Source organism: Erpetoichthys calabaricus, chromosome 4 (assembly GCF_900747795.2).
Source record: "Erpetoichthys calabaricus chromosome 4, fErpCal1.3, whole genome shotgun sequence".
Lineage (NCBI taxonomy): Eukaryota > Metazoa > Chordata > Cladistia > Polypteriformes > Polypteridae > Erpetoichthys > Erpetoichthys calabaricus.
Genome location: NC_041397.2, coordinates 135,655,354 through 135,672,967, shown reverse-complemented (window position 1 = coordinate 135,672,967; position 17,614 = coordinate 135,655,354). Strand labels below are relative to the sequence as shown.

The 17,614-nt window shown below is 37.1% G+C and overlaps 2 protein-coding genes across 4 annotated transcripts in view; both read right to left on the bottom strand.

Moving 5' to 3' along the window:
- Positions 1-3,561, bottom strand: part of cdkl5 (cyclin-dependent kinase-like 5) — a 520,592-nt gene extending 517,031 nt beyond the window's left edge. For 2 of the 3 annotated variants that reach the window (XM_028799820.2, XM_028799821.2), the window contains exon 1: positions 3,422-3,561. The gene's annotated coding sequence lies outside the window, so the exon portion shown is untranslated. The remainder of the gene's footprint in view (positions 1-3,421) is intronic. The other variant, XM_051927101.1, reaches the window with a different exon arrangement.
- The window catches only part of LOC127527659 (uncharacterized), a 66,339-nt gene that overhangs the window by 22,084 nt on the left and 26,641 nt on the right, over positions 1-17,614 (bottom strand). The window lies entirely within an intron of this gene.

The window sequence follows — 17,614 nt, the reverse complement described above, 5'->3', positions numbered from 1 at the left end:
GGAATCAACCATCTCATTCCTGTTACATACTTCTACAGCAAAATAAAAAAAAAACTTTTGCCCATCTTTCAACTGTCAAACTCATTTAATCCAGTTCTGGATTATGGAAGATGACACAAGATGACAAGTACGAATCAACCCTAGACAGGTTGTCAGTCTATCACTGGGCCTAATCACAAACTTTCAAAACATTATTATTATTTATTTTAAATTCACACAGAAAACATAAACTTAAGGCAATTACTCTCCATGATTGACACTCTTCTAAATTTTTGGGAAAACTGAGAACATAAAGACACACATTCCTTTGCTATTTTTGCACAACCAATTTAATGAGAGACTCGCAAAATCAAAGCATGAGTGCAGGAGACCCATTAATGGTTTTTGTTACGTTATTAATACACGTGAACTTTGGCGCCACCTTTCTGAACACTATCTGATGAAGTCTTCTTTAAACGGGAACTACTGTATAAATGCAATTTGACAGCTCGTTGTGATGATGCATGGTTTTTAGGTAATATAACAGAAGTTACAACTCAATCAAGCTTAAAATTCTAGTAGAAAAATTCATGTTTAAAAAACCGAAGTGCTGTTATAGATTGACAGCAAGTGCAAAGTATTAAGCTTTTACAATTTAACAACAATCTTTACATGCTAATCGATTTTACAGGATTGTATAGGCTAAAAAAAACATAAACTACTTTAAAAAACAGTAGTCAACAGTCATTTACTATTGTCACCAAAAACATATTGTGAGTATGAAAGGCTAAATCTATCTATCTATCTATCTATCTATCTATCTATCTATCTATCTATCTATCTATCTATCTATCTAAAATGGGGTCCACTAATTCCAATAGTGGCTTTTGACTTATGGTCTGGGTTCATCTTTTTAAGGCTAGTGGTCCTGGAAATGCCTAATCATTCATTAAAATATTTTTGGTATTTTTCATAAAAGTGTATGACCTTCATCATGTGTTATCCTGGTACAAATAGCAATACATTTTCATCTGTTCCTTTTTCAAAATTCGATAATTAACAGCAAACCGAAATATAGACTGGAAGAAAAAAATTAGCTGCTTTATACATATCAATTGTTAGCTGACTCTTTTATTAAAAGCAAAGTAGAAATGGTTAGTGCATATCGCACTAGTGTACAGGTTAAGTGGCTCATTGATAGGAATTGAACTGGTAGCCTTGAGGTTTATTGTATACTGCCTAAGCTACTGAAACACACAGCCAGGAGAGACCATTCAATCAATGATTCTTTATTTAATATAGCACCTTTCACTGACACCTCTAACAGGTCCCTAAACTGGAGCAGTATAATTGAATTATTGGCATATTTTTAATAGTTGAGCTCTACAGGGTACGATTACTTGCTCAGGATCAAACAGTAAATCAGTAATGGGGATCAAATCTAGATGGTAAGTTTTAGTTACTGGTCAAGGTTGCATACATGGTTGTAATACTATTATTAATATATATGATACATAAAATTGTATTATGTATTTTAATTCTACTGTAATAATAAAGTATCTGATACATATTACTATGTAATGAAAAACTGCAAATATTGAAGTATTCTCTGTTTTCTTTATTTTAGAAGTCTACGTACTCACAAATTACCCCTAGATTTTGTATGCCAGATTTTCAAGTCAAATTATAGCTATGTAAACAGTAGTTTCAAACTTACTCACTGACAAATGACAATATATTTTGAGTCAAAAATAAAAAAAAATTTTTTAATTACGGAGCCTGACAGTGTTACACTAACATCATTTCTCCATATTATATGATTTCTTCCAAATTGCATGTTGCAGATCACAAATAGCCATTACAGCATTTATTAGCTATCCCAAAATATAAATTATTCCTGGATTTAAATGCACTGACTTCTTTTAATTTCATTGAAAAAAAACTTTCCCTTTAACTGCTTTTTCAGGCAACTGTGAATGGTGACAAGAAAACAGAAGCAATAGCCAAAAACTGTCTGGTGCAAAATGGGCATTGCTGGTTCCCTGTGGCCCTCTGTTACAGTTTCTAAGGGCCCCAGGCTAAAAGCTATGCATGCAAAAAATAAAAAAAGCTGATAGAACTGAGTTCAGTTTCACCGGTTAAGTGGTACAAGCCAGAAAAAAGAACGCTGAGCTTATAATATTTATATTCAGTTTTAATATTTTTAAAGGTTTCTGTGCTATAGTCATTTTTAGACAAACAATATATACAATTAAAATATTACACAGTATATTATTATTACAGTTAAAGGAAAATCTTTAAAAAGTCTAAAAATCATTTCAGCAATCTCTAAATAATGTAAATGTGTTTTATGATTTTTTTTATGTGACTTCGGCACTGCTGTCAAAACTTTTAACTTACTAATAGTTCTAAGTAAGCTAAAATTTTTAAAGAACCAAACTGCCTCACACTGGGCATTGTTGGCAATTAGTGTTGGAGTTTTACTTCAGGAAACAAATTTGAGCCTTTAAAATAATTAACATTTACTTTACATGTACTTAGGAATGCATAAAATGGTAGAAGGAGGAAAAGTGCCTAGGGCAGCAGTTGTCCCTTTTAAAGAGTTACTCATTTACAACCTTGCAATTCCACGCTGCATATGATGGCATGTTCATTATTCTTGACAATGTTCACCTTTCTGAACATCTTATAAAACTAAATCAACAAAATAACACCACCCAGGCAGTAATCATTCTATCTGCCTTATGTGTGACGCAAAAATGCAGCATCGACACAGCCTTGTAAGCATCCGATTCCTGTCGTTTGCTCTCACTCTTTCTCTCTCTCTCCCTCTCTCATTTTCCTCAAATACGTGGGATGGCAAGGGGGTAGATGGGGAACTGTGGTTATATAGCGCCTTGCACGTTACGCAAAAAATGCAAACAATTGCTAAACGAAAACGCGCAAAGCAGTCGGTGCTCCGATGATTGCTGCATGGACTACTTGTCATTTTTAAGATCAATTTTGACTTTATCAGTATTATTCATTCATTATTATGTATGTAATTGCATGACGCGAGACACATTGATTTGAAAATGCAGACAGGCTGATGCTACATAAGAGACTCGGGCACCAGGCAACAGGAGTGGTTGGAATGATCAATGATCAATATTCGTTACTCTGATTGCTAATAAACAAAATAGTGTCCTTAGTTAAAATATTCCATTAATGACAGAAGCAAATTGCTTTAGTTACATTGCAACTCTCAAATACAACGCAAATAATATATTAGTCACGCAGAATCTGTAAAACAAGCAACCAATATGGATATTGCAATAATGTCTTATTTTAGTGGAAAAACTAAGCACTACATTTGCTTGATGCATAGCTGAACAAATTGTATTACTTAAGAGGCCAAGACTGTGCGCTGGCAACAGATGCCAACCCCCGATACAGTACTCACCTCAGCGCTCTGAGCGTTGCAGGATTATTCCCCTCGCCTCCTCTCTCGCTGATGTTCTCATTGCTGCAGCAGCAACAGTAACCAAACCCCTTCACTGCTACAACCTACTCAGCTTAGCAACCTGCATCAAGCACCAAGTGAATGCTAGAGGACTCAGCCAATAGGAGGCCAAAGCTGTACTTCTTTGATTCACGCCCCTTTCAAATTTGTTCCAATGAGAGGTGGAGAAACTCTTCAGTTTGACAGTTCCCAACGTGTTGCCTCGCCCACTTTTCTCCACCCACTTTTCTCTCGCGCTGGTAGGTTGCGGTAGGAGCGGAGGAGCGAGAGCCGAGGGGTGTGCGCGGGCGCAAGCCGGGGCTAAACTAGTGGGGGCGGCTTGGCTTGTTTGGCGGAGCAATAACAAGTTACGTTCAACGTTTATTCAGTACATTTTTCATTTCATTTTTGTATAAGAGCAAGTGCTGTTCAGTGCACAGCATTCTTCAGATCAAAAAAAAGAAAAGGCGCAACTGACCTATTCTACCTTCTTTACTGTACCCGTCGAGACCAAGCATTTATGCATGTTGTGACGTGCTGCATTAATTACTGCACGTTTTGTGTGAGGATACATCTGTTTACTCCTGTTTTTCTCCAACAGCACAAAACATTCGTGTTAGGGAAATTGGCGACTCGCTATGAAAGTGTATGTGCCGGTGCGTGAGGGTATTCTCCGCTGGATGTTGGTCCCAGTCTTGTCCGGTGGGTGGTAGCTTTACCCCGTAACCCTAAACTAGAAAAACAAGTTAGAAAATGATTGGAGATAAGACGTAACATTTTTGACAGTCTAGATAGGAGGTGAGTCTAGTTTAACCAGACGTAGGGAATTCCCAAGGACTATTGAGGACCATATAAATAATTGAATCTTTTATTTTCGTCTACGCCGTTACCAGTATAGTGCAGGAACAGATGTTGTATGGCCTTATATACGATTTTTTTGAGGAATATTTAATGAGCCTTGTCATTGTTGTGTGGATAGCGCTTTGAGTAAAGCGCTATATAAATGTAATGAATTATTATTATTGTCATATTACTCTTTCCATACGCATGGGTCTTTATGAATTAAAAGATCTGTTCAATGTTCTACCGAGAAAGATGCTATATACATTCAATTATTTGTTTTATATATCTGTTGCCAAGGCTTTTTAAAAATCCAACCAGAAACTGTTAGTATTTTCTCAGTGTACCCTTTACCTGAAACCCTCTAAAGGTGCTATATGAATGATTACACCTGAAAACATCCATACATTTTTAACTTTTTTAATATGTGCATTGAATGGTGAATGCACGTTTTGGAATTCAGATAAGTTTGCCAGCTTATCTTAATGGCTATACCATTGGTGCCCACTTGTCTACTATCCTGTGCCTGGTTGTTGTCTCTGTGAAACTGATATGTTCATCCAGTACCTTTGTGGGTTTTCCTTCCCATCCTCGGACTAATGGAGGTCAAGTTAATAGAGAATGGAGGTGTTCGTGACCAGGCCCTGTGATGATGGGCTGGTACCTTTGCTTTCTGCCTAGCACTGACTTTGTTGGATAGGCTCCAGCACCCCACAGCCATGGGTTGGTGAATATTAAGGGTTTTTTTTTTTTTATAATGGTTATTCTTATTGTATATGAAAACAGATGAATTGGACTTGAAGGTGTACTAGAGCATAACAATATAAATGAAAGGATACCATTCAATTAAGGTCATTTGGTTAGTTGAAATATTCATTTTGCCAATTTTCCATCCAAACAGAAGATACCCATTGTTCAAGTTGGCAGATAGAGTGGCTGCATTCAAAGCCAAACTTGATTTATGGGGCTGACGAGTGAACATTGGGATTTTTGATATGTTTCAAACGTTAGCAGAGGTTGTTAAAGATACCAAGCCAGGGCCTTCTTTCTCCCAGTTGGTGTATGATCACCTGTCTCAGCTTTCAATAGAGTTTGAGCATTATTCCCAACCACAAAAGACCCCCGAAATGGGAAGGAATGGCTTCGTGACCCATTTGTGAATAAGCCAGATGAACCAACTTTGTCTGTGCTTGAAGAAGATCAACTGCTTGAGGTTGCAAATGATTGTGACCTTAAAAGTATGTTTGAGACAACTTCAAATCTCCATACTCTTTTCATTAAAGTCAAGGCGGAATATCCTGAGGTTGCCACAAAAGCACTGAAAAGTCTGCTTCCATTTCCAGCATCCTATCTTTGTGAGGCAGTGTTTTGTGCAGTGACAGCAACCAAAACGAGATTATGGAGTAGACTGAACATAAGCAACACACTTTGCGTGTCACTGTCTTCCATCGTCCCCAGATGGGATCGTCTGGTTGCAGGAAAACAAGCTCAGGGCTCCCACTGATTCTGCATTATGGTAAGTTGTATAATTTCTATTACAATATTATAACTTAATAATAATAGAAATGTAATGTAAATTGTGTATAAAACTGCCCTACGAACCTGCCCCAAATCCCATTCCACCCCCCACCGGTCCCTGAAAAAATTTGCTTCTAGTAAAGCGGTCCTTGGTGTCAAAAAGGTTGGGGACCACTGCTTTACAAGATGAAGAAAGAAAAAAATACATAAAAATTTGGCAATGCTAATTAACAAAGAATAAAGAAGGGTCCTATGGCCAGGGAGGACAGAAAAAAAACAAAAAAAAACACCAGATGGCTGGAGAAAAAAAAAATCTGCAGGGGTTCCAAGGCCATGAGACCACCCAGCCCCCACTAGGCATTCTACCTAACATAAATGATCTAATCAGTTCTCATGGTTTTCAATCTTCACATGGAAGAATTAGACAATGATGGTCATGTGGATATCTGGCCTTCAATCCATCAATTTAGGGACTGCACGTGCTTTGATCAGGTGGTGGTGGCACAGATCGACCACCACAGAAAACAGGAAGGTGAACAGCAGAGAAAGTAGGGGTTAGTATGGATTTTGGAGACATGAAAAAAAAAGATAATTTAATGCATATACAGAATATCAGAGTTACACTAAAATGAAGCTGTGAGAAAGCCATGTTAAAGTAATGTTTTTTTTTTTTTTATAAGTGCTCCACCATATTAGTCTGGCGAATTTCTATCAGTAAGCTATTCCAGATTTTAGGTGCATTATGGCAGAATGCTGCCTCACCACTTCTTTTAAGTTTAGCTTTTGGAATTATAAGCAGATCTCCAATTGAAGATCTAAGGTTACGATTTGTAAGAAATATACAAAAGTAGATCTTCTTTATGCTATTCCCATAGCATTCTGGTAGACACTATGATGTGAAAAAGTTGACTTCAAATGAAATAATGCATGGTTTAAAAAAAGTTATATGAAACAAGCTATGCTGTATGTTTGATGCAGTAAAGATGAGTAAACCCTGTTCTGTAATATGATTACATGAAGAACACCTTTAAGTGATTTTTCAACCTTGATTTACAATCTTATTGAGCCACACAAACAGAACTAGGCAGGGAAGCATAGTGCAGTTGCTATACAACTAAAAGAGCACTCAATAAGAGTTATGTGTTAAATATTTGGGATCATTAAAAAGATTGATGACAGAAGATCTTTTGTTGTCTTCTGGGTTGATACAGGATAAGGACTAGAGACATTGGGTTTTCATTTTGGAAGATGTGTAACTAATTAAATGAGTATTCAAACAGTTGATTTTTATAAACATCAGGATTCTGATTGGAGAATAAAGAAGAGAGAACTGCAGTGGTGGAATTGTGACAAAAACGTAGACATCTGACAAGGAAAGATAGTGATTAACTCAGATGTTTGTGTGGGTTTACTCTAGACATCCCATTTCATCCTACTGTATATCACAAAGATTTGCAGTTCAATTCAAGCCTTGCTGATTGTCCTGTAGAGACAGGCTGTACCTACCAATTACACTACACTGTAAAGTGTTGCTTAAGGAAATAAATGAAGGGTCAATGTGGTAGTGAACAAGGCAGAACCACTCTGATCTTCTGTGGTTTAAGTTATATGCAGGCCCAGTCCTCAAATTAAATACAAATTTCTACATTATCTTGAAGAATAAAGTGTTAATTTGAATTGTTTGGAAATTAGATTACATTAGGGCTAAGATAAAGCTGTTCATTAAGTTCTCACCACAAGCAACCCGCCCTTTGGGACACAGTTGCTCTACAATGTACCAGCCATACCTCCTTTTTGTGCAAACCGCATGCATAGTCTACATAGTTAAGACTTGCAACCTTTAAGGCTTACACTACTAGTTAAAAGTTTTAGAACACCTCAGTTTTTCCAGTTTGTTTTTTTTCAAATTTAATCAGTTGAAATGCAATGAATGACCTAAAAGGTGGAAAGGCAGTAAACTACCAAAGGTTTAAATTTAAAGCCTAGGTTAGCAAAAACTGAAAAAAGGAAATTTGAGAATATTACAAATGGGAAGAACTAATAGGTTACAACCTATAGCTGTAGCAGTTAAAGTAAATGAAGCCTTGCAAGTTGAAGCAAATAATTTGCACAGGTGTCCCAACTTCTGTTGATTACTTAAAACCCTCTATCTGTCTTAAAGCAGAGTTGGAACAGACAATGTTACTATAAACTCTTCACCCTAGAAAGGTGTAAATTCCAATGATAATGGTAAGTAAATGGCAACTAACAAATGAAACAAGACAGCATTGTTACCCTTAGAAGTGTAGGCCTTTCGTTTAGAGAAACTGCACAAAAAAAATTCAAAGTTTCAGTGAGTATGGTGTCCTACACAATCCAAAGGCAATTGGAAATTGGAAGAAACTCTAATAGGAAGAGATCTGGCAGGCCTAGAGTCAGAACCCAATCAGAAGACAAGTTTCTGAGGGTCACCAGCTTGTGTGATATATGCCTCACATCACAACAGCTTCAAGCCCAGCGTAACACTGGTTGAAAAAAGCAAGTCTCAGTTTCTACTGTGAAGAGGAGACTGTGCTAGAAGTCTGACAGGGTGAGTGTCAATAAGAAACCCACTCCTTAAAGGACAAAATAGGGCCTTGAAATACCAGCTGTGGACTACTGCAGACTGAAAGAAGGTCTTATGGACTGCTGAATCAAAATTTGAGATCTTCAGTTCATCACATAAGGTATTTGTATGCTGTTGAGTTGCTGAAAGGATGGTTCCTCAGTGTGTGATACCAGCTGTCAAACATGGAAGAGGAAGTGTGATGGTCTGAGGATCTTTTGCTGAAGGCTGAGTTGGTGACTTACACAGAGTGTCTGGCATTCTAAATAAAAAACGGTTACCATAATTTGGCTGTTATATCAGCAACAATTGGCTACTTTGATGAACCAAAAATTTGTACACTTAATGATTCCTTGACTTATTTTTTATTTGCCATTGTTTATATATTATATGCCTTTATTTCATGAAACATTAAGACATTAAACTGCATGCATTTCCATAAAAACTAGAATAACTATGGTGTTCTAAAACTTTTGACCAGTAGTGTACATTGCTATTTTTTAGGATTGGGCCATCGTGTTGTCATTGTGCCCGTTACAAAATGTTCACCCAGTTTATAGATTGTGTCTTCTACCTGCACTGACATGGCAGTGTATGTTGTTTTTGATGGATAGCAGTATGTTCCTCAGGGACATGTCCTACTCATTCAATAGTAATTTCAGGACTTGTGCAGCAGAGTGCAATACTTCCCTGTCTTAAATGATTCAGGCAGTATAATATACATGGATTGTATCTAAATTAACACAAATACTGTAAGCATATTTATATAACAACAACAATACATTGAAAATGACAAATGTAATTAATTTACTAATATAAATATCAATTATATTAACTAGGTCAGTGGTTACTTTACATGTGCTAGATGTTATTATAACACATGAAAATACATTTTAACTTATTTTTCTTTGAGCACAGCAAAACAATAACTACCAAGAAGTGATGGTTTACTAACTTGGATTTGCAGGGAGCATGAAAAATTAAAATGTATAAAGTGTTTAAAATGCCAAAGAGAATGTGAATTTGTAATATCCATCATTCCATGTTATTCCTGACTGAAAATCCACCTTAAATCTACATCACATGTACAGTATTTTATAAATGGCTCCCCAGCCATCAAGAGGAGGTTATGCTTAAGCATTATAATTTAGACTTAGACAAAAGATGCTCTTGGCTCTGACACCTATTATTTGGAGCAACTCTTATATATGACAGAGAAAGGAATAGGAGGGCAAGGAGGTAGTGACTAATAAAGTAGGTTTAAAGAAAAACGAAAAAAATGTTGCACACTCAGTGGCATGCTGAATTTTTAGTGATAATCTGAGCTAGCCAGCTACACTTACATCAGAATACAAAGACAATGCGGTTGCCTGTAGTATTTGAGCTAGACAAAATCTTAGTAACCCTCAAGAACAAGTTTTGATAAGAACCCACCATTGTCGGTTAATCACCTAAACTGTCCATTGTTGAACAGTGATTTGAAAGTCTAGCTTTTAAAGTAAGATCTTATAAATGCCCTGAGGTGAGAAAAGTGAGTCCAAAATTGGAAGAAAAATCAGCATTGACCAGAATGTGAAGCGTTATAGGAGCAAAACAAATAGAGAGTTAAAAAACATGTGAGTCTCAGAGCCAGGAGCAACGCCAAAGAAACAAAACCAAAAACAAGAGGCAAATATTGCTTGCCATATGACAGCAGAAACAGGTCTTAGCTAACTAATGTTTCTTTTCTCTGACTGCTATAATTGTATGATACTCCAAAATGGGCTTGTTTCACCTAAAGCTTAGATATGAAGCAAAGTTCACCTACATTTGAATACTATTGCTGTCATGAAGTCACACTCAGTGCAACATATAGTCATGGTTCTGTCAGCCACAGCCATTGCTAAAAACAACATGGCAGTAACCATGCAAATAGTTTCAAAATGTCATTGGAGGAATATGATAAGCATTAATAATAAAGATGTAGATTATATTCATAATGTTATAAAAAGCTAAAACTACACATTTTAATAAATGTTAAAATCATAACACATCTTTGGATAAAGCAGCATATAGAAATTAATGATTCTTTGTGTTTCTGAGTTTACTTCTGTATATCTTATAGACATGTTTTCTTATGTTGATTTCCTGTAAGTTTAGTTGGAGTTTCTTATCCCTTACCCTCCAATAGGCAGCTAAAGAGCAACCAAGAACTAGAGGAAGAAGTTTCACTTAGCTTTTCATTTAATGTTGGTTTAAGTTCTCCAGAACAAATGGTTTTAGATAGTTTAAAGGACATCACACCAAGTCTCTAATTTTCTTTAAGACAGCAGTAGGCACTAGGCAAATTCTGGATTTCACAGAAATAATATAATAAATAAAAATAAACTTAAGAAGTACATTGGGTGAAGTGTTCCATGAGAGAGCCTCCTGGAGTGAATGGAGGGGATTTTTCATGATGGCATCCAGTTATGGCATCATCATCTTTTCCATTACAGCTTTCAGTGTTTCTAGAATTCACTTTGTGATGGAGCAAGCTTTCCTGATAACTTTGTTCAGGCATTGTCCTTGTTTTGAGCTCAAGTTGCTTCCCTGAAGACCACAGCATATAACACCACACTGGCTACTATGGACTGGTAGAACATTTCCAACAGCTTGTTGTGCACTTTAGAAGACCTGAGTTTCTCTGGCCTGTGTTGTACAGCGCCACTGTATTGTCAGACCAGTCCAGTTTGTTGTATATGTGAACCCCCAGGTACTTGTAGCTCTGCACCACTTCAACATGAATGATTCTCTCAGAGGCTTCTTGGCATGCTGGATGTCCATCAACAGCTCTTTTGTCTTGCTGATGTTGATCTGCAGGTTATTGTCCCTGCACCACAAGGTGAAGTCCTCCATAACCTTCATGCACTCTGACTTGTCTCCATTATTAATGCAGCTTATGATGAATGAGTCATCTGAAATTTTGTGTAAATGTAAAATGCTGGAATTGTGCTCTAAGTCTGTTGTGTAGAGGGTGAACCGAAAGGGAGACAGGACAGTTCCCTGAGGTGCTTCAGTTTCACATACCACCATTTCTGACACAGTCCCTCAGCCCCACAAAATGCTCTCTGTTGATCTTGTACAGTAGTTCATGATCCAGGAGATTGTGTGAGGATCAAGATTCAAAGCCTTGAGCTTTTTCCCCAGTCAATAAAACAAAATGGTATTAAAAACAGTGGAAAAATCAAAGAACATTATTCAGAATTTGGTACTAGATTTATCCAAGTGGGAGTAGGCTTTGTGGAGAATATAGATGAAAGCATCCTCCACACCTGTGTTCATTGCTGTTTTAGGACCAGCCTCTCAATTGTCTTTATGATGTTTGAAGTAAGAGCAACTGGTCTCAAGTCCTTGAGATTACTGGAATGCCCTTTTATTGGTACTGGTACCACACAGAATGTTTTCCACATCTGGGTAACCTTGTGCAAATTCAGCGAAAGGGAGAATAGGTGCTGAAGGACCCTGCAGGGCTGGCTGACACATGTTTTCGTCACCCTGGGGCTGATTCCAGCCAGCCCTGAAGCCTTATTTGTGCTGAGTTCCTCACTTCATCAGCAGACACACACAGTCCAGGGAGTGGAGGGGGCTGGAGACCATAGGTGTGATATCATTGTAGGGGAAGGTTGTGCAGGATGCAGATGGCATTTGGGATTCTGGAACCTCCTCACTTTGCACACAGAGAGGCTAGCAGTGTTGAGGGAGGATTGTACTGACAAGAATGAGTCAGACTCGTTCAGTTCATTAGCTTTTTTCTTGTTCCCTTCCTCTTCATGTTTTCCAGCCTGCTTGTAGTCATTGATAGTTCTCATGCCATTTCACACTTCCTTCATGTTGTTTTGTTGTAACTGGTGCTCAGGTTTGTCTCTGTAGTGGGCTTTCCCCTCATGGAGCTGCTTCTTCAGTTCTGACTGTACCCTTTTGATTTCAGTCTTATCTTCAGACCAGAAGGCTCTCTTCTTCATGTTCAGTAGTGCTTTCACGCCTGTTGTGATCCATGGCTTGTTGTTGGGAAAGCAGCACACTGGCTTTATCCACATAAAGCTTGATGTAGTCATTGAAACAATGGCTCATTCCATCAATGTCCTGGCTGTGTGACTCACAAAACATATCCCAGTCAGTGTTCTCAAAGGCATCCTTCAGAGCCTCCTCAGCATCCTTTGTCCATTCCTGCACAGTCCTGGTGGTGCTTGCCACCTTCTGGACAATGGGTTTATATGCAGGTTTGAGTTTTACCAAATTATGGACTGATCAACCTAAAGGTGGAAAAGCAACAGAGGTATATCTGTTAAAATCCCCAGAAATTGTGATGAAACACTGGAATAGTCAGTAGTGAGTTTGCTTATTGCAGAACATACTTTATCTGTTGTGATTGCTATGTCTGCTGAGGGAAGGATGTAAAGTGCCAGCACAACAGCATGTGAAAACTCTCTTGGCATACAAACCATGAGCAACTTAGTATTCGGGTTGCATACCTGTGTTTTAATTCAAATGTGTCTAGGGTTGCACCATTTTTTTCTTTCACAGAAACAGCAAATCTGCCTCCTTTCTGCTTGCCACTTTGGCTCTGACTACTGTCTACCCACATGATTTTAAATTCATCCAATGAAACCACAAAATCTCTAAGCAACGTCTCAGTGAAGAACATGAGACTGCTGAGTTTGTATTCCCATTGGCTCCTTATTAGCGTTGAGAGTTCACCTATTGTATTTGTTAGTGACCTTACATTCCCAATGATAATAAAAGTTAGGTAAGGTCTGTACTTTATCTGTACCTTATCTTGTTGCAGAGTGAGGCTCCTCCTCTCTTTCCACAGCATGTGTATAATAGCCCAGCGATTAGATCCAAGGCTCTAGCAGACAAAGGACACCAGTCCAGCAGCTGCTGTCTCATGCAAGTGAGTGTGAGCCCTTCCTCACATTTTTAGTTAACCAAGTTATCCATAAAAAATGAAGTTAACAACAGTGAACAACAACAAAGACAAACAAACACAGAACTGCTACTGGAGGCCACTCGTGGCAGCACCGAAAGTATAGCCATCCATGTACCCAACTCCTCTATTCTACATCTGCTGCTGCATTTTAAATTTCACTATTAATCCACAGAATGAGATGGCTGGCAAATGTTTCTGACCTAGTGTAGTTTGTATGGTTGGCCAAGGGCCAGTTTTGCTTCTATCTGTTGTAAAAACCAGAACAACAGCTTGTAAGAAGAGCTGGGTCCCAACAGCATAAGCCCTGTTTAATTGCAGGATTGTGAGGAAGATAAAAATGATCTGAAGGAACATTGTTCCTTATGAGTTGTGTTTCTTATGGCCACTGCTGTGCTGAGGACTACGACTTCTTGTCATTGTATCTTCTCATTTCCTCCAGTCATGAGGGGAAATAGCTTGGGATGGTTAGATGTGATGTCATAGTTCCTCTGTTGGTATTTCCTCTGTCCTAGGAATGAAAATAACCTCTTTTACACAGTATTACATCCTCCCCAGTGTCAATCTTTAAATTAGTCCCCATAGACACTCACAGTGATCATGTGTACAACACTGGCTATTGTGTTCATAAGAATTACTTGTGAATGCTTTGAAATCACTTCAGGTTTTCTGGTCCAGTGCTCCTGACTCAACACCGCAAAAAAATAAAATAAAACATATATACTGTAATATGCCAATTGACATGTCTTGTTCTCTAGTTATTCTTGATGTTAGGTTTTTTCGGGTTCTTTCCTATTTTTGTCCCTCTAGTCCCAAAAAAATTCAGTTTTAGGCCAATTTTGGACCATATTTTAGAAAGACTTAAAATTGCGCATGCTACGTCAACTGACCCCCGTGGTTCACCCCCAATGGGATTTGAGGGGTCAAAGTTACTACATTTTACAAAATTCAAATCTTCAAAAAATGGGGGTAATATAGGAAAATGGAGGGTTATTTTATGCTATTTTGAGGTTGCTAATCATAAATATGATAATATTTGAGGAGAGGCACTAAAATGCTGCGAATGATCTGTGCACACAGTTGTGGAACACGGCAAGGTGGTGGAGTCCCAGGATGGAAGCCTGTTCTGCCAGACATCTGCAGCATTGTTACTGCATATGTATGAGGCTGATTAGCATCATGGCATGTTCATAAATGCACATTTACAAGATGATTGTAATTTATAAAGGCTAAGCTGTGTGTAGAAATGTTCATAAGCAGGTTTTATAAATCTGATTTTTTTGTTTTTTGCTGTACACATTTTCCTCTTTTTTGGCATGCACATATTTTCCTTTTCCAGTACACACAGTGTTATAAATGATACCCCAGGACCTCAATAGTCTTCCCCAAAATAGACCTCACCCAAGACAGCCAGATCCCAAACTCAAGAGGCAGGCTTTCAGTCCTACAGAAGCTCAAAATAGGGCATTGGCTTTAAAAGTTCAAAGATACTTTAAATACTCAAAAAAGCCCTTCAAGGGAAAGGGTGACCATAAACTTTGTGGCATTAAGAATTAAAAAGAAAAAATATTCTTTAAATTATAAAATACATAAATAAAAGAAAATAGTGGCAGTGAAATGAAAAAAGAGCAAAAATAGACAAAAAGGGCATGTCTAAAAAGGCAACCTAAGGCAAACAAGTCCAATGTAATGTTTACGCCATGGTTCATCCCCGTCTTTTTTGTTCATTTGTGCTAAATGTATTTACTACTATAATTTATGTTAATATTATTATTTGTTTATATTATTTGTGTAAGCATGTACTTTAAGTCAGTTTTATTTTGTCTATTATGATGGGGAGTCAAGCTAAAGATTGCTCCCCTTGAAGCACACAGGTGAGATTTAGGGCTTTGCTGAGTCAAGTGTACTTCTGCTGGGTGCACCAGTGAGGATCCTGGCTTTCTCCCCAGCCAAGGTTTGTGAATTTGAAGAAGAGGAACTCCCTGCATCACAACATTACAAAACAGAAGGAATATAGCTTACATGATGCAATAATACACAATATGTAAAATTTGTTTTTTTTATAAAAAAATACATAAAACAAAATTTGTGAAAAGGGGAAAATAAATAAAGGCTAAGAAAAAAATTGCTGAAACATAAAACAGACCACCTCATAGGATGCAAATCAGCAACCACAAACATCAGAATCAGTTACTGACAGCATCTAAGCCAGATGTGTAATAATTTGCAGATCTGAACTTAAAAATATTCTTTCTTGGCTATAGGTGCTGGGCAGGTCCTTCTGTGCACTGAGTCTTTATTTTCTATGCAAACTGATGTTTCATACAGCATCTATCCAGCACATGCATTGCCATTAAAACTACCCTGTTCCCAGCCTGAGTGTCACAGTTTTCAATAGATATAATTGGCAGTTAAATATAGCACAGTGAAATTTCTACATTTATTACTTAACAAATAAATTATTTGTAATTAAAGTATTGCACAGAATAAGGTTTTTTAGGGATAAGAGGATTATATAGGGAAATATGGATTAATTTTATTTAATTTTAGTTTAATAACTCTGAAATACTGTTAGCATATTTAGTTCTTCTGAATCTTTCACTACATGAAGCCCATTTCATTTTCTTTGTAAATATAGACATTATTTTCCTTCCACTTCTGTAAAAAATACTTACTCTCACAATTGTCTTTAAACCAGTGCTTTTCAATGTTCCTTTGGCTCTTTCTATCATGCTCGATTTTCTGAATTTATGATCTGTGGCAGACACATTGCTTTAGAAATATTGAGGGAAGAAGACCACAAATGTTAACTCCTAATACTCTATAATATTATTGCAGAGAAAATGGCTTATATACACATTGTTAAAAACTCTGAATATGAAACATTAAAAAATCTAAATTTGTAATTTTTTGAAGATACCTTGAAAGACTTGTAGGTCCACAAGCCATTGCTGGGGCAGCCTGACTGTGCACGCATACTATCTAAGTTTTAGTAAAATGTGTATTTTTATAACTTTAAAGAAGTGTTCACTAATTATAAATATGTGTTCATTGAATATATACATCATATATATACGAGGGATGTTCAAAAAGTTTCAGCATTTTGTAACTGTATTTATTAAGAATTTCAAAGCAAATTGCATCACTTTTATACATAGTCACCTTCCTTTGTGATGCAATTTTCCCAGTGTTATACCAATTTTGTAATGCCCAATTACTACTCCTCTCACCTTCACCGTTTCCAACGAAAATGCGGAAAGTTTTTGAACGTCTTTAGTATTTTTATAGAAAAAAAAATAGTGTCTATGTATTGTGACAGTTTGGTTTGTCTCCTCGAGCTGAACACTTTGAAGGAGATTGAAGACTCCAGATGCCTCTGCTTTTGTCCATTTTTTTCTACATACAGGTAGGCACCAGGAGTGTGAGGACCTGGATACATCCAAGCAGAGCAACTGACAGTGTTGAAACCATGACACTACTCAAGGACCACTCCTTCCTGACACTGTAAATGTGCAAATTGTGAAAACCATTGGAAGTTTTTTCTATTTTTACAACAGAAGAACAAAAGAAATGAACTCTGCCTGTGAGGACAGACCTCAGATTAGGTCATAGCAAAAGGTTTAAAGGCCAGTTTTGAGTGGTTAAATAAATGAGGCAGAATATCTAAAATAAAAAAGTTCATAAAGAGTATCCTTTAGCTTAGCATAAAACAATTTAAAGTATAAATCATAGCAACACATTAGTTATTGATTATTATAAGATCAGTTTAGTATGGTGCAAGAAGCTAATGTTAATAATCTTGTGTATCTAGAAAAATACTGTTTTTGAAGTGTATGGTTACATTTTTACTTCCATAAACATGCAAGAACTTTTACACTACTGGGCTGTTAAAATACTGTTTGTGTTTTATACCACCGATAATGTTTTTGTTCTTTCTTTTAATCTATTTTCTTACCCGCTTTAATAATTCAAGTTCACTGGAATTTAAACTCAGTCTGGGCATCACTGAACACAAGCTAAGAAAACCTCAGAATAAGATGTCAGAGCATCACCGGCAATATACAAAATCTCACTGGAAATTTTTAGAATCACCAATCAACCTTACAAAATATTTTGGATGTCGTCAGGAAATCCGCAAAGGAAGAGCACAAAAATCTAAACAAAGCACTGCAGCCAAAATCAAATCTTGCCCAATGGCTTTTAAAGCACCATTGCTGCACAAGTGTATGCATTCTAAACCTTGGTAAAACTTTTGAAAATGTTG